The following is a 22094-nucleotide window of genomic DNA, read 5'->3' on the forward strand; positions in this document are numbered from 1 at the left end:
AATGTCACTTGCATTGCATAATTCAATATGAAAAAAGCTTTTCTGCCCCACGCAGAAGAGACTTGGAGATGAGGGGAAAGCACTTCCACCTTTGTGCCTCCTTGCCATGCCTTGGTGTGGTCCCATTTAGGAGATGTTTGTTAGCAGAAGTGCATTACAGTGTGGATCATGGGTATCTGGAGCTGCATGGAGCAGTTTCTTTTCCTGCCCTTGCAGGTTCTCGTTACACCTTTTAAGACTCACAGCAAAGAGAAGGAGCTGATAGAATAATTTTTGATCTGGAAAATGAAATCTGACATAACCAGTAGTTATATTTTTCTTATTCCCTGGTAGTTTGCCTAAAGGCTGCTTTTAAATAATTCTTGCTTTTCACCTCCTGAGAAATAATCTATTTGCCTGTGAATTAATTAGGCAGTGTTATGAAAACCCTCCAGAGACTTTGAAAGCTGCTGATCTAACTTCTTAAAATACGTAGTGGGCCTGATTCTTAGGCCAGCCAGTGGGAATTCTGCTTTTAACTTTGGCAGGAACAGGAGTAAGTGTTTTGTGTGCAAAAAACAGTGTACCAGTAAATGGTAATAGATGCTGCAGCTCTTTCTGTCTGCTTTTCTGGCATCTATTGCTCTCATGTCTTGAGTCTCATGCTATCGAGGGAGTGCATCCTTTCTCATTTCACTTTCCATTGTACAGCTCAGTGTGCATCTCTGCTGTTTGTTGAGCACATGCGTGCAGGGCGTTGGGTGCTCTCTGCAATGGGTGACTGATGGGCAGGAGCAGGGCTGCTGTGCAAGGGGGTCAGAGGAGCTCTGCTCTGGTTAGCAGTTCTTCCAGGCATGGTAGCGAGGTGCCAGCTACTCTGGCACTTGCTAACTTAAGTCCGCATCAACCTTGTAAAATACTTTTTAACAGCATCTCAGTTTTTGTTAATCTAGAAGATGAAAATTAATTTTAGTTTCATTTATGTGAAAATGATTTTTGGTTTTAAATGAACAGCCGTTCATTCATTGGATGGAAAATGTCAATACATGTCTGTTTATAGGGCGATTTAAAAACTTTTATTTGATGAAATGGAAGTGGTAGAAGAACTAGAAGTTTTCAGGCTCATAAGTTTTTCAGAAAGCTGGGCTTTATGGCCTGGATGGCCTCCGTCTGTTCTACGTTTCTTTGTTCTCACATTCCTGACTTCACCTGTTGCCAGTGGCATTATCACCGATACAAGTCAGGACAAGGATTAGATCAAAAGATGCACTGAGAACCAGAAGATGGCTCTCAGTGAGATTTGGAGCTCAGATTAGGAGATCTAAACACCTGCGTGTCTTCCAGGTTTGTGTACAGCTAGCATGATACTGCAGGGTTCTCTCAGAGAGCAGCAGAGAGGTGTTTGTGGTCAGCGTGACGTCGGGCAGAGCTGTCTGATGAAGCCATACTACTTACTTTTCCGAGTGACACAGCCTAGAAATGCATGAATTTGCAGTATGGACCAGAGAAGGAAGATGTAATTCAGGAATTACGTCAAACCTCGTTATTCTGCGTTTTTCTGCTAGCCCTTAGAAATATCAAAATCCTGTGATTACTGACGCCTTTCTTGTTTAAAGCTTGAAACCAAACTTCATATACAGGTATCCTCTCCCTCTGTGCTCCATGACTTTGGGGTGTAGCCAAAGTATTCACCAGCTCTCCCAGCTCAGCACACCAGCCTGTGTTTGCTCAGCTGCTGCACTGCTCTGCCACCGCTGCCTGGGGAAGGGAAGGCAGTCACAAGAAAGCCCAGACTGCGAGCAATGTTTTATAGTTACCAAGTCTGGTGAGCTCTAGCTCTCCCTTGAAAATTAAGAGATGTGATGCCTTCTCTGTAAAACTGATGGGAATTTGGAAGGTTCCTGGACAGCTCAGTGATTTGGGAGGTGTGGGCTCGGGAGCTAACTCTAAAACCAAGCGAAAATATATATGGAAAGGAACAAAAGGCTGAGGGCCCACAGAGCTGTTCTCTGGAATATCCTTCTATCAGCTGCTGTCAGAAGTTTTAATTGTTTGCTAATACACATTTTATACCCTGTATTTTGGCTAGCACAAATGACTTTCTAAGAGAGAGGTCAGTTACTTGTGTTCCTGGCATCAGCTTGGTCTTCCATGTCAGTCTGCCCCAGGAGGTTTTCAAAGTCATTGTGCTCTCCCTGCTCTCTATCAAGCCTGAATTTTCAGTTGGGAAAAAAAAAACAAACACATTTCTGTGAGCAAAGTCCAAACACTTACAGCTTTATTTACAGTTTAGTGACCATCTCCAGACATGCAGCTCATCGTTCACAGTGCCTTGGGTGTGTTTCCACTTCCTAACTTAGTGAAGCTCTTTACAGTGTTATCAGCAGAAGAAATGAAAGAGCAGGATTGGAACTACCGTTGAAGTCAATGGCAAAGCTCCCACAGACTTCAGTGGACCAGCATTTTACTCAGTACTTTATACAAGGAGCTCAAAGCACGTTGTTGCATGGGCAGCTTTGTGGGCTCTGGCAGTACCTGAGGTACTTTTCCTGTGCTGATAAAATGCAGGTCAGTCTTTGTCACTTCTGTCACTATTTTCTGTTTTCAGGCCTCTGCTTTCTCTATGGCTCTTGGACATTATTTTGCTTCCTTCTAGCTCTGGATCTGAAGGATGTCTGTGGACTTTCCCATGGCTACAAAAGAGGATCGGGATTTGAATTCATAGATTGGGTCAGAGTTGAAAGCTATAGGCCAGCACTCGTTCTGAGCCAGCAGGTCACTGAGAATTAACAAATTATACAGTTAATAGAAGAAATGGAAGGATCCTTCTGTTCCCTCCACACAACAGCTTTCTTTGCCCTCCACCCAGTTAAGTTGTGAAATTCTGGGCAGATTGTATGTACATACGCCCACCATGCCTGCTATATAAAGATCCACACATACGCAACACCCTGCATGAGCATGTACCTCACATGGTACACAGGTTTGGTAATATTTCTAGCAATTAATCTCCCTGTTTCTGAGTTTGTACAGATTTCTGTCTAATCTCCAGGAAGATTATTTCTTTCTCTATCCTGAGTGCCAGTGATATGCAAAGGCCAAATTGCACAGCGCGCTGCCCTTTGGGAACAGACTCCTGCTTAAAAGCCTTCCAGATCTTGGCTATCACAGGAGACTATATTTGGAAGGATGGGAAAGCAACATGAGAGGCACATGGAGCAAAAGCTATGAGCATCAGCAGTTTACTACAAGTAAACAGTTTCACTTCTCTAGCTGTTGTATTCACTGGTCTTGTAAGTAGGATCTGACTACAGTAAGATAACAAAGCAGGAGGCCTAAACCTGTCTTCTGTCACAGTTTTGTTACAAACTACCAATAGGCTCGTGTCAGCCATTCTGTTTCATCCTACCATGATCCACCTTTGCAATGTTTACGTTGCCCTGCACAGTCTTTTGCTTTGCTGGAGGAGGAAAGTCACCAGTCTCACTCCCTGATCTTGCAGGGATGTGCAAAAGGAGGACTTAGTTGTCTGGGCTCAGGAGTGTTACAAATTGCTCCACACCTGTCCTCTGGTTTTGGAGAACAGGGCACATCTGTCTGTGTTTTGTTATTCTGGTCATTGTGAGGCAGACAGCTCTGGCTGTGGTTTCTCCTGTCCTGTTCAGAAAAGAGAGCTGTGTTATCTGGAAACTGATGGTGCACGCTCTTGTCCAATAACATCTGCTCTCCCTGAATAATTGTGGATGTTTCCACTTCTCCACTCATCCCTCTAAGCACCTTTTAGTCATAAATCGCGATGCTGGAGCAAATGGAGTCATGCTTAGGGAATGATCTCCCCTCTGAAGGTGAATCCTGATACCTGACGTATGAGAAGACCAGGCACATGCTAAAAATTCCTTGCTAATTTAAGTTGCTAGTTCATCAAAAACATCCTCCCAAACATGCACAGGATGTATTAAGTTATGGTGTAGTAAGCGATCAGCTTGTCGTACTGACATTTCTGCTCCTTGCCTGGACTTCATTATCTTTCTCAAGAGATCAGATCTGTTAATATCACCCAGCCATAAATTTGTGTAACTGGAAACCTCTCCCCAGGCAGACAAACATATGAGGACAACTGAGCATTGCTGTTCTCTGAAGGCTGGTGTATAAATACATACTGGCCAGGCTAACACCATCTCTTCCCTGTCTGAGGTCCAATGAAGTTTTAGCTTTCAGATCTCTCTTTTTTTTTTCCTCCTATTTGAGCCTTGGCCCAGTCACATTTTTGCATGGGCACACAGCGAGTTATGAATTGGATTATCTTTTGGGCTATCAGATGAGGAGATTTAACTATGCATAAGTCACCTCGTGGTGTTACCTTGCCATTTATGGTTCTACTTGTAAGAGCTCAGAGATGTTCATCCAGCAGCAGGGGAGGTTCCAGCTGTGTCAGAATGCAGTCCCTGTGCATGCTGTTGCTTTGGTGACTTACAGACCAGAAATGAGAATTACTTAGAAGTGAAACTTTCCGTGTGTTGAATCACCCAAGCAGGTAGATGCCACTAATGGTAAAGCCTTTCCTGTTCCCTAAGTTGTCTACTCAAGTTCTTGAGGGCCCTGAGCAGCACAGTAGATGAGAATCTATGACTGGCTTTTTGGTGTGGTGTCAGTAGGAAAGGAGAGCAGAGTCACTCCATGCGGTGTGTGGCTGGCAGCTGCTTAGGATGAGGAACGATCTGAGCTGATCTCCTGCTGATGTTATCATGGGCCAAGATTTTCTTGCAGTCAATGAAATGTGTAGCAGAGCTTCTTATAGCGCAGTAATTTGCTACAGTCACTATTGTTATCTTTAAAATGCAGTGCAGTGGGGAATCATTTACCTGGTACCAGATGCCCTTGGACTTTCTTAAGAGGCTAATTTTGGGGCCTGGTTTCAAAATGTTGAGGTGAATTTTGATGTTTGCTATACCTGTTGTTAAGGAAAATCTATATAAACCGCCTCCTGTGTTTTGCAGAGATCATGGCAGTCCATATTCTATCTGGTTTCATACTCAGGCATTATCGCACACGATTGTCTCTTATTTGCAATCTTGGCTCATTAAAGTGGTTATTTGATAAGGCGGGTTATCGTCTTACCTTGAGGGATCTCTCCTGGGCTGATATGTTGGCACTGTGGACAGAGCAGTGAATACACTCCGGAGATGGAAGTGCCCCTTCCCAGCAGCACAGGTCTGGTGTGCTCCCACAGTCACAAGTGTTGGGGATATCCCAGAGCAATGGCAGTGCTGCTGAGCAGGGCTGTCCTGGGAGCACTGCAGGGCAAGTACTTGCATGGGAACTCCTGTCCCATCACGTTCTCTGCCTGCTGGAGAAACCTGCCTATAATCCTGCCCAGCATTCTGAACAGTGTTTTCCACACAAGTCTGTCTTGGAGATTAATTAGTAGCATACAGCATAAGTATTTGTGGAGTTAGATAAAGAGCTGTTTGTGGGGAGGGCAGCAGAAGCAGTCCCCATGAGCACAGGGCTGTTGCAGGGTGTGCAGCATGGCTGCTGCAGGAGGGCAGGAATGCAGCAGTGCAGCCTCTTCCTGAGATCCCCCATGCAGCAGAGTGATGGCAAAGCACCGCCTGCTCCTCCCTGGTGATAGAAAGACAGGTTAAATAATTAATAATTATCTAAGTCTCAGTGTGACTGCTAAATAATTTTCAGTTCAACATTATGTAAATTTTAAGTGATTTTTTTTTTTTTTTAACTGGTCATGCATAATAAAATACCTGTGGTGATTAATTTTTCACCCTCAGAGTTTAATTAAGAGCATTCAGGATGTTTGGGCTGATATGCTGTCCTATAATCACAGCCCAAGATGCTAGAAAATCACTGCCTGCCTTTCAGATCAGATGGTGATGCTTTGGGGGAGGGAGCCTTACTCACAGGGACTCACCCAATCTGTCCTCATCAGGAAGGCTCTTTGGTCCTTGAGACACTGAAATGATATATACTGATTAGTAACATATGCAATTGTGTGCTTTCTGTATCTAAAACTAAGGAATAATGTCACTGCTGTGTAAGTTGTTGGTGTAACAACAGTATGGTTCTTGGAGTAAATAGCATTGTTTGCATTAGCCTAATCCACCTTAAAAGATAGCAACCAAACTGTCCAAAGGAATAAAGGAAATGGTATCAAGTCACATTTTATTTCGGAATAAATATGTCCAGGTGAGGCATTTTACAGGAGTAACTGTTGTGTGTGAGTGCACAACCCTCAGGCTCGGGCACCCCTGTGCTTCGCAGTGAGGGCACCACAGGGCAGTGGTGATTATGATTATTATAATTGCTGCTTTTGCAGAGATGTCAGAGCTCCTCCAAAACCCTGTGAGTCCAGCAGCAGGGATGCAGTTTTCATAGTGTGGAGCAGAATTAGCAGTGTGCTGATATCCTGGGAATAAAATTGTTGGGAAAGTGTGTCCTGTAGGGCTGTTCCTGGGATGTAAAGTTCTCCCTTTGGTTTCTCTTGGTGTCTTTCATGTGTCTGGGCTGTGCTCACCTCCAGCTTTGCCCACAGGTTAGTGCAAGTCTGCAGGATGTGTTGGTGCACAGGATGGACCCTGACTCATGGGGAAAGCATGTTTGGAAAACATTGCTGTACTCCTACAAATCCTTGTTCTGCTTTTCTGTGAGAATTTTTTTTTTCCATTTTAAATAAATTAAGAGTTTAGTAATAAAAGGTAATGCTGAAAGGAAATGATGCAGGTGGGCCCTATAGAATTTCATACTGTATGTGTGAACAGAAACCCTTTTCAGGAGAGTCAGCTGGGTTTGGAAAAGAAAGGAGGTGGGAAGCAGTTTCCCTGATGCCCAGAAGGTCAGAATAGAAGAGCCACCTTGCTGAGCCTGCACAGCTACTCTTGCTATTCCGGAGTTACAAAACAGAAGAGGATGCTGCTCTGCAGTACACATTCCCAAATCCTGCTATTTTAATCCAGAACCAATTGTGTCTTTGTTCCAATTCTGCTGTAATCTGGGAAGGAATTCAGTGACAGTTCTGCTTTAAATTCACACCCTGTGCTAACCCCAGTTAACTGACAATGATAGGCAATTTCAGTTTTTTCTTTCATTTTCACTGCTGTAAATCCAGAATAACACTGATGAAATAAGCCAGTAGTTTTCAGTAATAGCAAAAACTAAAGTCATTTCAAAGGAATGACTGGATTTTATCATGTGAACCTGGCCCACAGTGTTTGAGAAGGTCTGAGTTAAGCAGACTGAATCACCCCTCAACTGCAGCACCTTTGGCAGCACTGCAGTGGGCAGCAGCTCTCACTGCAGTGTCAGGAAGAACTGAGCATCACGGCAGTGATTGGCATCTAATTTAGCAGCTGGAGCAGGATCTAGGTGGGTTCTTGCATTAAGAAACTGCTTCTGGAGGCTGGGAAGGTTGGTGCTGCTCACTGTGCTCCATGAGGTTGGCACCCAGCTCCCTGAGCTTCTTTGTGGCTGGGGAATGCAGGCTCCATCCCAGGGGCATCTGAGGACTGGGTGCTGTGAGTGGCACAGGGAGCTCATGTCTTCTTCTGACATTAAAGGAAATGCAGGGATATGAGCATACACTCAGGCATCTTGCTTAAATGTGGGTACTGCAAATGACTTTAGGCATACCCTAATTTTTTCTCAAAACTGAGAAACGGTTTAATCCTCCTTGGAAATCCATCAAAGGCTTGTGGTTTGTGCTGGAGAAAATGGCCAACTGCTAGATGGATCTCTTCTGTAAGAATGTGATTTTCTCTGCTGTGTTCCTGGTGACTGATTCCTACATTGTGTGAGTTTGGATGTCAGTGCATAACAGAGCGTGGGGTTTTTTGTGCTGGAGTGGCTGTGAGCAGTGCTCCCATCCCCGGCCATCACCCCAGCAACGCAACAAAACCTGGGCTTTTACATCCCAGCCCTGTAGCTCAGTGGAATCGCGGCTGATGGAGATGGTTGAACCACAGGAGGAATGAATTTGGCATTCTCCTGTTAGGAAGAGATCTGCTTGTAGCTCCATAGCTGTAGTGTTCCCAGGGGCAGTGGGGCTCCAGCTGCATGCCGTGCTGCACAGCCACCTCCCGTTCAGGCCCTGTGTTTCCCACCAGCTCTGCCTTTCCCTGGCGTTTGGCTCCTCCCCAAGGAAAGTTCTTAGTTTCAACACTTGTGATCTTTAAATCCTCGATATTGATTCTGGCTTTGATGCTTGCTGATTTATTGCTCTCTGAAGCACCATGTCGATTCCTGCAGCCTCTCGCAGAGCCACCTCCTCTCCCATGCAGGTAACGCACAGCAGCACAGAGGAAGGGACGGAGGCTGTGAGTTCTCTCTGGCAGCACACACTCTGCAGCCTGTTTGCAGGCAACAGCTTCTGAGATTTTAATTCCTATTGTTGACTTTCCGGTCCCTTTCTTCAGCTTTTTAAATTTCCCTTTATTGTTTCAGCCTGTCTGCAAATATATTTGTTTTTCTTCCAAAAAGCCTTCACTTGCTCAATTAGCAGGAGAGCTCTTTGTAGAGCTCTGTAGCTCTGTCTTGGCATCGCTAAGTGCTCCTGGAGCGCTGGCTCCTCCCCAGAGAGGATTTACCCCTGCAATCCTCGAGCTGGGTATTGCTGCGCTCCTGCTGCAATATTGCTCTGCGATGTCTTGCAGAAAAGCAGCTTCTGTGGCAGAGAGGTTTAAGTGTGTTGCCACAAATCAGGGCAATCCATACTGTCTCAGGATAAGATCTTAACTGCAATTTTGCTCCCTGCCCTGTTGGGTCAATAGTGCGTTTTCCCCACACATGGGCTCTTTCACCATCCAGATTTTTTATTGGCTTTTGTCTTGCCTAATGGCGTTGCCGCTTTGTTTAGAGCAGAGGTTACGAGGATACAAGTCGGACCTCTCGCACGCTGGGAAGCGGAGTGGCTGCCGCCTGCTGTAACCCCGGCAAACCCCGAGCGGTTTGAGTGCCAGCCCAGCAGCGCTCAGCCCGGTCCGGGCAGGCGGCAGCCAGCGGGACCCGAGCGCAGCCCGCACTGCTGCCTGCGAGCCATCGCTGCCCGCCCCGTGCCGGCACCGGGCGCCCGAGGCTGCGCTCCCTGCAGGCGGCTTCCCCGCATTGCCTCCTTCCCCCGAAAACCCGGGGAGCAAACCTTGCCCGAGCAGCTGCACAGGCTTCTGCCATTAAATCTGAGTTCAGTCTTTGCCCGGACACAGGATAAAGATTTTTTCCTTTCGGGGATTGTGGCACTTCGGGTTGCTGTTTTCCCTGTTTTTGCAGTCTGTTGAAGCTGTGAGTTCTCCTTTACCAGGCGAGGGCTAAAGCCTAGAAGAAAACTCTTTACAGTGCTGCTTACAAAATCTTCATGGAGTTCAGGGGCTGTTTCAGCAAGTCATTCCCAAACAGTTCTCCACTGTATATTGGCTCTCCGTGATTCCTCACCTACTCTTTATGCTACGGTGTGAGCCTGGGCTGGGCTGGCAGACTCTCAGCATCCTAGTCTGATTAGCCACCATGTGTGACTGAACGCTGTGATTCCGTGAGTGCCCTGAGCACAGGTAAATATTAGGACAGCTTCCGGAGCCCCGCAGCCCTGCTGACCTGCCTTGGACTAAAGGTTGGGCAGGACTCACTTTGCTTTCTCAAGTCAGAAATGGCACTGGAAGCTGCTGCACCCATCTCTTTCCTAGAGCCCATCTCCTTCAAGATCCCGTGGGCTCCTTTGAAGCCTCTGCCCCATGTGGGTGGGAAAGCTCATGGGCTTGTTCCTGGCACGGGGCTGACATTTGCCCTTGCTGGAGCTGGGAGCTGTAGGAGCTGGTTATTTGCTTTGTGTGATTGATCACATCTCTACGGCACATAGCACTGTGCTGCAAAATGGCTCTTTTATGTGTCACACTGACTCACAGTGTGACCTGATGTAAATGTAAGGGTGTATTTAACAACTGAAATTTACAGAGAACTGTGTTACTTTTCTTTTCTTGGAGCAAAGGGCCCTTGGCAGCTGATGGAATGGGGCACAGTGCCCTGCAGGGCACACGGGGACCCTCATAATGGCTGTGGAAGCTGTGCCATTGGTTGTAGGAGCACTCCTCACTTGCCTCCATGCCTCACCCTTCAAAATCTGGGTGACTTATTGCTAGGAATTGGGCATCTAAACTGGATCCGACCCTGTATCTCCCTTTTCCCACCTGCGTTTTTCTATTTTGCTTTTGTACAAGGTTTGCTTTTTACTTCATTCAGCACCCAGCACAAAGTGAGCTCTTTGCACTCTTACTGGAGTCATTGGGCACTTGCTAAGCATTAACCCTGGGACTGTGGAACAGAGAAACATGCCACGTCTGGCATGGCTGCAGCTGCAGAAATGGAGGTACCAGAGGGTGGGCTTTATCCCATCAACACCTCCCTATCACTGCTCAAGTGATGCTACCCTTACAGGTCAACACTGAAACATATCACTGCTACACACAGCCCATTTGCTAGCAACAAATGCCGCAGTGAAAGACGCCCTTTAATTAATGCACTTCATAACAAATCATCTGAAAATGGATCTGTGCTTGGGGCAGGCACTCCTGTATGTGCTGTGGGGCTGCCTGTGTGAGCGAGGCTCCTTTAGTGCATCATTTGCAGGGTTGGATCCTGAGCATTTGTGTCAGGATGACAAAAGTTGGTTTCTGGATGTGAAATCTCAGACCGCAGACTCAGTGTATCAGATGTGAAGAAACTGGTGCCTTGCACACCAAAGCTGTTTCTGAGAAGATCTGAGCTGCAGAATGATGCTGGCTGGGCTTGGATGTGAGCTGACACACTCTTGAATGATTCCCATGAACCCAGCATGGAAATGTGCAAGAACTGCAGGCTGGCAGTGGTGAGCGGGTGAGGTGTACTTGAGCTCCTTTCCCATCATGAGAGAAGGGAAAAATGATCTTGTGCTCAAATCTTGAGTTAAAATGAATTCACAACTGTCTCAGGAAACTGAAAACAGCCTTGCCTGGAGTGGTGAGCCACATGCCTTGCTCTGCACAGGATTTAGTGCTTCTCTTAGCACCAGTAAAATCTGGCTGCATGCACCTCGGGCAGAGCCAAGGCACAGCACTTGGCACCCGTATTTGTCAGTGCTGTTACCCTGAGTCCTGCCTGGGGCTGGGCTGTAGAAAACAGATGATCCATCATCTTCTGCTTGTTTGTCCAGCTCTGCTGACTGCAGTGAAATGCTTTTGTTTTGCCAGGGAAGCCCTGTTTCACGCACAGGCCAATCCCACGACCCCTGAGGATGTCGGCACCGATGGGAATGCATTGCAGCCCTCCCCAGCTGCACTCCCTGTGCACCTCAGACGGTACGTTGCCCCTTTCTGTTCTTTAACAAACATCACAACTGAGAACTCTGCTGTACAGATGTGGTAACTCCATATGACTCCTGTGCATAAAACAGCCCCAAATCCCCTGGTGCAGCTCCTATCCCATGGTGAGTCCCAGCCATGCAGAATGCCTCACTCAGCACTCACTGCTGTCAGGCCATTGCCGTTCCTTTCAGCAGGTACAGGTGTGACCTTGCCCATGAGAACTGGACCAGCACATGGATCCATAGGCTGTGAGTTGCCACTGGGGACTGGGAGTGTCATCACAGCAGAGAGAACAGCTAATTTCAGTGTAAGAGTTATGCAGAAAAACTGTGGAGAAGCAGTGTTAGTTTGAGATTGATTAGAACCATCTTTTATTTCAGTGTTTTCTTGAAGAGGAAAAAAAAGCCAAAAAACTTCAAACCCTGCTAAAGGAAATCATATTTTAGTTTGAAGCAAAATTTCATGTTAGTTTGGAATGCTCTTTTAGTTTTCTACCTTTTTTTATTTGAAAAGTCAAAGTTTCATTTTGACACAGAAAATTGAAATGTTTTGTTTTGCAAATGTCAGAGCAAAATAGCTCAACCTCTTGGTAATTTGCCCCCTCCTCCCCCCCTTTTTTTTTAAACCAGAGCCAGTGCTGTAAATCCCATCCTGGTGGTCTCTTGTCACACCTCGCTCCTGGGATGAGGGTCTGTGAGAGGATGCTGGATCCTTGCACAGCAGTAACTGCATTGCAGGCTGTGCTGAGCCCTGGAAATTTGGGCTGGAAGGGCTGTTTGGGACTCCGTTCAGAGACACCTGCAAGGTAAGGGCACTGTGCAGAGGGCTCTGAAAGCAGTGGGTGGGTGTGCACTGACCTCAGGCACTCCTCAGCCTGGTCAGGATGAACACGTGTGGGAGCAAGCAAGGCACTGTCTGTTGCTTGCTTATTTTGCCAATAATGAGTTATAAACATACTTCAGTATGACATTCAGGAGGGCTGGAAGGGACTTGTGTCTCAATTTGGGGAGCAGTTTGGGGAAAGCCTGCCAAGCAGTAAGCCAGAAAGTTGGAGTTTCCAAAGGGCAGCACAGAGAAGCAGCTGTACACATTGGAGTCAGTCACAGCACCGCTTATTTGTCTGCATCTCAGTGGTGAGGGTTAATGGGGATGAGGATGTGTCAGCCCTATGCCAGGTACCAGATTTCAGCCTACAGCAGCACCAGCTTTGGCAGCTTTACCACAAATTTTGTTACAGTTGTTTTTGAAAGCTCTGGTTCCCCAAATCCTGTAATTATGTGCAAGTTTCAGCATTCTTTAAAATTGAAGGTAAATTGTCGACTCTTTGATTGTATGGAATAGCCTGAAAACAACCAAGAAGTTTCGAAAGAAAAAGAGGCAAGTCGAGGAAACCTGAAATTACTTGTCTTTGAATTCTAAAGATTTGTAAGGCAAACTCATGATTTTGTGGCCCAGAACAGGCCTGGTAAATGCTTGGTATTGGCAATACTGTGTTTATTTTCCATGCTTGGATTTCTGCATGGCTTTATACACTTTATGAAAAATACAGTATTTTATTTTATTTTTAAAAGGAAGCAGATAGCTCTGCTGGATGATCTCCAAACCAGACTGTAACATACAATAAAAATTCTATAGTGCACTGTAACAGACTACAAAAGGATAAGATGTTACTTTACCAGCACAAAAACCAGGCACGTTACAGAGGAAGAGAATTATATGACGTATTGCTTGTATTTATGGCCAAAAGAAAAGGAAAAAAAATATATACTGCATGTATATGCTGCATAGAGAAATTACAGAACAAAATTTAATTAGATCTTTATAAATGAAAGCCACATATGCGGATTTATGATATATTTATTTCTCAGCCTTCGGAAGGATGGCTGCCCTCGCTTTGAAAACCAATCATTTGCAGACATCAGGTCTGTAATTCAGGAACGGACACAACCAGAGGTTTGTGGATTTGAGTGTGGCAAATGCCAGTCCCAACATATCTCTGTTTCAGAGGCAAATGTTGGAATTCCCAGTGGAGATGGTGAGGAGGCTCGCTGCAAAATGCGTCTGTAGCAAACTTTTTTCCCAAGGTATGTAATTATAAAGATTAAGTTGCTTGTTCTCTTAATTAAGAAACAACACTATTGCAACACGTAGTTAAGACTGAAGAGAAAACGTATGGTTTTTATAGGGTACATCCAAACTTTCCCCTCCCTAAAGGCAATGCTTCATGTGATGTTTGCAAAAAGTATCATGAGTGAGGACTAAAAGCAACTGGAACGCACGCCTTGCTCATGTGCAACAGGGATCTCATGGCTGGATCAGGACCTAGCTAAGCATGCATGTTAAAGACTAGGTGGTGGCGCCTTTACTCACACTAATGAAGTGTCAGTCTTCCTGAATCACGCTGGTACACCACAGACTTCCACTTCTTTGCCTCACTACTGAGAGCAAGTTGCAGGCCTGGTTTTCTCTGCTTCCCTAAGCAGCTTTGGAGGTTGGTGACTCCTGAGAATAGGAATTCAGGCATGATTTCTTGATGTGGTTTGACCTGCATTATAGTTTTCTGCTGCTGGAAGAGGAAGATCGTGTTCTTCCATCTGCCTCCCAGCTTCCAGCTGTGTGGGTTCTGATGTAAAGCCTTCAGTTTCTGCATGGACACCTTGGCTGCTGAGCACCGTGCAGCACGTGCTCTCCTGATAGCACTTCTTCCTTTGTGCACAGTCTCAGAGTTGCTTCCAGGTGCCACAGAGTTGTGCAGGAAATAAGGATACAGGTACTAGCCACTGAGTAATCAGGAGTGTTACCTGGAAAGCCTTGTGCAAAGTGCTGGAGGAAGGTGGTGGGAGAGGGTGAGGCTGGGCATCAGGCTGTCCTTTCACATCTCTAAACTGAAACAACTTCAAAAGAATGTCTGTTCCATTTATAGAAATAGGGGCTCATCTAGAGAGAAAACAAGAGCTGCTAGAGTTTTTAGCCACATCTAAATGAGGATACAATTAGATTTCAGACATTAAAGTAGGACCCATAAAGAACTAAGTGCAGCAGGAGTCTGGCTGCAGGGTGCAGTCTGCTGCTGACCAAAGAAGACAGCAACAACTGATTCTGTCTTCAGAGAAAGAAATTCATGGTTGTAACTGGTTTAGCATCTGCCATAGGGAATAAAATAGGGTCAGTAGTCTAGTTCTGCATCTCGTCCCAAAGACAGGTCTATTTCACCTCCTGTGAGGATTGTTTTGTGTCTCTTACTATGGAGCCTTTGCATTATGTTGCCCAGCTCTCCTAAGCGGGGAGGGGTTGGATGAGGCAGCTCTCCTGGAGCAAGACTGGCAGTAGATGATGGCTCCATCTCTGTGATACTGAAAACAGACATCAAGGTGCTTTTCACTAACACATTCTGTCAGTGCTAGAGAGTTGTCATGTGGGGAGCAAACGCTGAGTGAAGCATAGGAAGTATTTACAATTTGCTGCCGTGAAAGGAGACAAGATAAATCAATAGGAACTAAATTAGCACAGCTAGAGCAGTCCTCACACCTACATTGGAAACTCTGTTAAAATCCATGGCCTAGAATTTGCAGGAGGGATTATATGCATTTTAGAGTGAGCTAATGTAAGTGACACCCACTTCTCAAACTGTCTGAAAACACTGCCAGAATGAGCTGCCAAAGAGCAGAGATGTAGTCAGTATTTGCTGGCTGTCAGTGGCCTCAGATAAATGCACTGGGAGGGGAATAGTGGAGGAGTCAATCAAAAGATAACACTGAGTAGAGCTCAGTTGCATAACATGACAAGAAGTCAATTTTAACTAAAGCAGAGCATATGTCTCTGTATGTGGGCATCGTTAGAGGCATGATGGCCCAATGGGAGTCCAGGGAGAGAGATCTGGGAGCAGCACACAGGAACAAGATGTGACGAATACCTGGTGTGATCGGGATGGTTGTGCTATCGTGCTGCTCTTGGCTGACCTTTTTCATTCAGCTGAAACGATATCTTTCCTTTTGGGCTTTTGCTGAACTTTGCAGATTTACGGCAGCGTCCCACAGATGCGCTGTGGCACAAGAGAACTTGCTAAAAGTCAGGTTGGTGGTTAGACTTGCAGAAATCTGTTTATTGGTGAGGTGAGTGTAGTGCTTTCAGGAAGCACCCAACCTGTGTGTGCGGTCAATTGGGTCTTTTGTAGCACAGAGCGGGCTCAAGTCTCCCAGTGTCACACACACGGTGTAGGATCGATCCTTGTGTATGTAAATCAAGTATTTCCAATGTCCAACAGTTGCTGCTTGCAGGCTGGCTGCTGGACATCTGGGAATCCTGGGTGGGTGTTGAGAGCCCTCTACTTCTGCCAGGCAAAACTGATAGGAGAAAAAAAACGTATCCAGGAAAGACTGAACACATGGCAGCTCTGTGCAAAAGAAATACCACTGTTAGTACATTCGTTCCTGGTTCCCTGACTCTTTCAGAGCAGTTTCAGCAGAATGTCCTGCTTTTCTGGTAGTGGCAGCAGTAAAGTGCTGGCAGAGCCCCCTGGGAGGGGGAAGGAGAGAGTCTGTCATTGAAGTGCTGTGGGCTTTAGGGGAAGAAGGGCTGGATGGGGGCTGGCTGCACAGCAGTGGAGTTCTCAGCTCTGCCCTTTTCCAGAGCTCCACAGAACTGGGTGCACGCAGGCTCTGTGCTTTGGGAGGGACACAGATCTCAGTCACTTACCCAGTGCCTGCCAGAGGAACTGCAGGGATGAACTAGTCTGGTCCTGCACCGGTTTGGCAGCTTTCCATGGCAGATCATGGGCTTCACAGGGGAGCAGAAAGGCACCAAAAAGCAGAAAGAGCAGGGGGTTCTGCCAGTCCTGCTGGGACGCTTCAGTTCCATTTACATTTCTGAAGTGTTTTGAGCCCTTCACGTGGGAGATGCTATAGAAACACAAGGCATGAATAGCATGGAATATACCATAAAAACCGAGCAATGTAAAACATGTGTAGTCTAAGCAGCAAGAGGATTCTGTTCATGCTCTTTGCAATTGTTTGGGTCTTAAGTATGCATTAAATTGCAGCAACTAAAGGCTATAGAGTACAGACCATAAACTTGCATTCCATTGCAAAACCATCAGGGCAGAGATGTGACCGACATTAATAAATAGAAGAAGTGATTTTAGGAGTCTCTGTTTTGATGAGAAGAATTTCAGAATTGCTTTTCAAAGGTCGGCTGCACAGCATTTTCAGAATATGAGGCGCCAGGATTGCTCTTCTCTTTTGAAAACCCCCTGATGTTTCTTGTGCATGGAGGGAGGGGGGGATTTCGTTTCACAATGGGATATTTGGGCACTGTGGTAATGGGAACTAGGCAAAACTCAGAAGGACTTCCATGCTTAATCACAGCTTATCTTCTGCGAAGTAGAAAGGAGGATACCAGATCTTCTTTTTAGCTTTAAAAGATTCGCAGTAAAAAACTTCTGCAATGATCACAGGGAAAGAAAGGTCCATCCCTCTTTATCTTTTCTGCCTTTCTTACAAGAACTGGGAGTGGTCTGTGGTCAGGTTGGCTGTGCTGCCTTCTGGGATGTGTGCATGCTGGAAATGGGCTGTGCCTGGCGGTGCCAAGTGGATGCTTGGACCCCACTGCAGTGCCACCACGTGCCACCCAGACAGACCTTGTTTGTGCAGAGCAAGGACTAGAAGGTGGAAGATGGGCTTGAAAGGTTACTCTGGAGAAATGCTGGTAGGAAAGCTTGTCACGTCCAGTGCTTATCTGTGGGGTGTTTGTCACAATTAGACTGTTCTGATGTGCAAAGTCCCACTCAACCATTCTGGGGAACCTTGGGGTTGAATGGGAAGCAAGGGTGAGTGCTGCTCAGGTGAAGTCTTTAGAGTTATGCATAAAAATGACTGATAGATTTAACACAGAACAGATTTTCTTTTCTGCCCCATGCAGTGCATTGGCCTTGTGAGAGCAGGAAGGACCATGCAGGGCTTAAATCAATAGCACTGGGTCATGCAATCTTGGAGCAATGTTAGACCTTCATCAAGTTGAGTCTGGTGACAGTGCCTGCAAGTGTCTGAGAAACAGATGCTGCATAAACCAAGAAGAGCTGATTTCCCACCCTAGCAGAAAAGCCTTTTTGGGATGGAGAGCCAGAGGATAGCAAGAAGCAGGGAGTGCAGAAAAAGAGTACAGAAGGTGCAGAAAAGTCCAAGTGAGATGCTGCGTGTGGGACGTGCCCAGGTGCTGGGCTCAGAGCCGGCCATGGGGAGCACAGGGCTGGGTGTTGGTGGCAGGGATCACACAGAGCTCCACTGCATGCACAGCCCGGGGATGGACAGGGACTAAGCTTTGTGTTAAAGAAATGCACGTTGTGCACTGCAGAGAGAAAGGTGGTGTGAGGAATGTCAGCCTCATGCCTCATTTCATCAAGGACAGAAACCTTCAGAAAGGGAGCGGACTTCATTAGGACTAGAAAACATTTATTAGGCAGTTCTGGATTCCCAGGGATATTTGCTGGCTTTTCAAACAGATCCAGTACAGACTGAGGAGCATCAAAACACAAAGGAGATGTGAAGGGCTCGAAGCAGACCTCCCAGCACTGTGCCCAGCTGCTGCTGGGTGCCCTCAGACCTGGTGCAGCTCCAGCACCCCAAGCCCTCTCCTTGGCACTAAACGAGGTCACTTCTGCTGCTGCACCCCTGCCTGTTATTAATGGCACGCCTGGTGCCAAATAGGATCTTTTCCATTCTTAATCTATGATTAACAAGGTTGTTAAAGTTGTTCTTAGCTCTGCCAAAACCAAACAGAATTTTATATTGGGCTACATATTGGGCAAAGGCTGTGTTTGAAGTAGTCTTTAATCTTAGCATTAGTCTCCAGTATTAACTCATATGTAAACAGTCACATTTTATCAGCTCAGCTACAGGGTAATTTATTTGTTAGTCTAATTTTAGTAACTTGTAGGTAATTCAGTATGATTTGAAATAGGTTATATAGGAGTGAACAGATCTAATTTTCCACTGGCAATGCAGGTGAAGCAGTCCCCTGATGCTGCCAAAGCCTTTGCCTGTTTTCTGAATGGTTTCACTGATTTTAGAAAAGTTATTCCAAATGTGTGAAAAAGCAGAATTCCTATGTGAGGCTTTGCAGGGCTAAGGCCTGCCACTGTGTTTTCTGGTAGTGGTGTTTGACATTGCAGTACGTTTTTTTTAAGTGTAGCATCTGTTTTTTACCATGCTGTGCAATTAGATTTAGGACAGATCTGTGACTGCTGAACATTTTGCTGAAAGTTACCATATCACAATGGAAGAGAGAAGCAGTATTTTCCTTTTCACTGCAGGGTAATTGTGCTGTCCCCATCTCTGGGGCAGATGTTGGAGTTTCAGTGCCATTGCTGTCTGTTAGCTCTTTCATGCAGTTAAACCAGTCTTCTACCAGCCTCATTTCATGGGCATTCACAGGTGAGGACAGTCCCTGTGAATACAGATACTGAATTAGATTTGCCTTTGCTGTAGGACTTGATTTTTCCTATTGGAAAAATTGTTCTATGCTGGAAATTGAAAGAAGTTGCCATGTGAAATCTGAAGAAGTGCAGAATATGAAACTGTTTCCCTTTGCACAAAGACATTTCAAGATGATTTCTGAATGGACATGAATGTAGTTTTATTGCTGCTTGGCACTAACAGCTGAAGTAGGTTACAAGAGAAAAGGAGCTGAAAGGCAGTGATCTTTTGTGAAGTTGAACTCCGTCCAGCAGGAATATTTTACAAATCAGGTCTTTCCTCTCCTTACACACCTGGGATTTCCAGGTGATTTTGGTGGGAGCAGTGGATTCTTGACAGCCTGCTGTGAAGGAGTGCAGCTCTGGTTCCCATTCCTGCTTCTGGTGTGACTTTTTAGAGTTTATTTCCAAGCAGCCTGACTCTGCGTGCCTTAACTCCCATTTAAGATGCAGCCTTATTGTGCTGTGGGGGAGCTGCACCCAAAAGTGCCGATCTTTTGTTTTTCTATTGGGAAATTCAGCCTGAATTAATGCCAAAGCAAGCTTAAAAATTTCCCATTTTTTTTCCCAGCATCTTGCATGCTCGAGTACTGGTCATACCCAGATCAGCATTAACCAGTGCTGGTAACTGCAATTTCCCCTCAGGGGATCAGAGTTGTGTGATCTGAAGCAGGAATGCCTCAATTTGTGTAGAATTGATCTAACTTGGAACTCTGCAGTATTTATAGCAGCTGCCCTGGCTACTTGGTCATGCACATCCCAGTCCTTTACAGAAGCAATCTTTATAGAAAACATTCCCCTCTGCCTTCTTTATTTTTTTTTTCCCCCAGCTAAAGGTATTTCATTACCTGCCAGACTTTCACGTCTGTATTTGGGCAGGATTTGTGTTAAAAATGCTCTGAAATCATAACCAAACGGCTCTCAGCTTGGATTGTGTGTTTGGGAAATCTGGATACCAGGGTGGGAAAGACTAATATGAAAAGAATAATGAGACTCAATCGACTGTGAAATCCTTCTAGGACAGGTGTAATTGTGATCGTAAACATTCACAGGATATTTTACCACCAGCTTTAATCCCTGCAGAGAGGAATATTGAGGGGTAGGAGAACAAACGTGAAAGTAACTTCAAAGACTGAGTTAAAAGGTGAGGAACACAAACCTCCGGTCCCACCATGAAGCAGTGAGGGCAGCTGAGCAGAGAGGGCTCTGTGGTTCCTTTGGTCCATCACGGTGCCCCAGGTCAGTGTGTCTGTGGCCCCATGAGAGGTCCTTAGGGTGCTGAAGACCCCAGGCAGCCCACTGATCACAAACCGAAGGACAGGAAGAAAATGAAGACCAGGACATTTGGCTGTGGGAAGGGCTGCTGGAGGAGTTGGCAGAGAGTTGGAGCAGCTCTCTGCAGAGAGAGGCACTAAGAAAATAGGTGAATAAGGTCGTGTTTCCTCGTGCCTTGTGAAGGGCACAGAGCTTTCCTTTAATGAATGCACAGGAAATGTAAAGCAGGGAAGGGTCTGAGAACTGCACGAGGAAGTTTGATATGGCTTGAAAGTTCTTCCTGTGCTGAGAGACCGCCTCAGAAGCAAAATGCCATTTATGTTCCACTGGAGCCTGGACTTGCACAATTCCCTGTAAAGACCTCTTTGCTGGGTGAATTTTTCCCACTGCAATTAAGGAAACAAAACTCATTGGTGACTCCAAAGAGGGAAAACGAGGAGCGATAAAGACAAGCATGTAGGAAGTGCTATAGAGCGATAAGGAAGCTGGAATGGTAAATCAAAGCCTAAAGAGGAAGGATACGAAGGGGCACAGAAGTATAAATCTTTCTGAGCTGAGCAGGGAGCTGCTGGAGCCCTTAGAGGGATGCGAGTGGAAGGTGGTGAGTGAGTGGGGCTGCTGAATGAATTCCTTGAGTTGGGAAGCAGGGGAGAGCAGCTAAAGGTCACATACTGCAAGGAGGACAGGGAATCTGTTTTTCTGTGTGCAGAGACAAAGAAGGCATATTGTTTAGAAGTTTTATGTGTGTAACCCAAGCAGACAGCTGGGAAATTAAAACTACTAAAATTGACAAGTCACCAATTTTAGATTAATTGCAACCTACAATTCCTGGAGTTGGTTTCTGGCCTCAGTGTTTGAGAGTTCCCTGGGAGAACGCTGGTATCTGAGGAGGGAGACACAGAAAGCATCGTCTCCTTATTTAAAAAATGGAGTAAAGCAACAGGAGACAAAAAATGTACATCTGGCAAGTTGTAGAGAAGATAGAGTAAATATTACTAAAAGCAAGCGCTGGGCAACGTTTCAGAGCCATCTGATAGGCAGTGAAGTGGCCTTTGATACCCTGTGGTCTTACTTCTGAAATGTGTGCATTGGACAGGCTGAAGGACCGCTGGTGGAGCTCGGTGCTCACACAGCCCCAACCACCACAGAGCTGCAGCTCTGGAGAGAGCTGTGCAGACTTCCTGCACATCAGAGCTGGCTGCGGCACTGCCTGGGGCTGCACAGCTCCCTTGGAGCGACTTGCACACCGGCTTCCAGTGAATACAGCAGTGGTACTGTGATTTTTTAAATGCCCTCTGAACTCAAAGGGAAACAACCTGCAGTGTTTGACATCCACTCCATGCTACTTGTCGCCAGCAGTAGCTGAGGTAGATGTCAGTTGCCAGCTTTGCCATGCTGATGCTTCCAGTTGCCCTGACCTGCCGTGCTGACAGTTGGGGTTTAATCAGGAGCCAGCTCTGTACTCAAGTCCTTTGGTAAGGTCTTGTCTCATGAACAGCAGGTTTGAGCCTTCACACACGCTTTCTCCCACAGCCAGCATACGTGGTGAGATCTCATCCTGTAGAGGCTGTGCTGGTGGCAGAAGTGAAGGCAGGCCTTTCTCAGATTATTTTAGCTAAACCAGTGATTTCCAGACTTTTTTTTCCTACTTAAGGAAGTCTGAATGTTTCACATTGGGGGCCTGAACTCTTTTTACAAGAAGCTATGCTTATTTACTATCTTGCTGCTCATGTAAATTCTTTGGTGCATTTTGCAGACCTTTAGAAAGAGGCTGTATGCCTAAAGGGACCCCATAGAACCCCCCCGGTTTAATGAAGCTATTGATGCTCATGGCCTTTTATTTTCATAAGCTGTGTGACAATGAAGACAAGCAAAGACAGAAGGATGCAGAGCTGCAAGCTCTTCTTACCTTCAAGAAATTAGGAATACTTTTTATTTGGACGAGAATTTCAATAGAATTCCCAGCACTGATGTCCCACAAGGCTCCTCTTGTGAGGTGTCACGTTGCCCAGGAGACAGACTGAGCAACTGAGACA

General features: G+C 46.0%; 1 protein-coding gene across 15 annotated transcripts in view; it reads left to right on the forward strand.

Moving 5' to 3' along the window:
- The window catches only part of UTP6 (UTP6 small subunit processome component), a 144354-nt gene that overhangs the window by 102756 nt on the left and 19504 nt on the right, over window positions 1-22094 (forward strand). For all 15 annotated transcript variants that reach the window (XM_048964692.1, XM_048964694.1, XM_048964695.1 and 12 more), the window contains 3 exons: window positions 11202-11309; window positions 11945-12120; window positions 13321-13399. The gene's annotated coding sequence lies outside the window, so the exon portion shown is untranslated. The remainder of the gene's footprint in view (window positions 1-11201; window positions 11310-11944; window positions 12121-13320; window positions 13400-22094) is intronic.

Source organism: Lagopus muta, chromosome 18 (assembly GCF_023343835.1).
Source record: "Lagopus muta isolate bLagMut1 chromosome 18, bLagMut1 primary, whole genome shotgun sequence".
NCBI lineage: Eukaryota > Metazoa > Chordata > Aves > Galliformes > Phasianidae > Lagopus > Lagopus muta.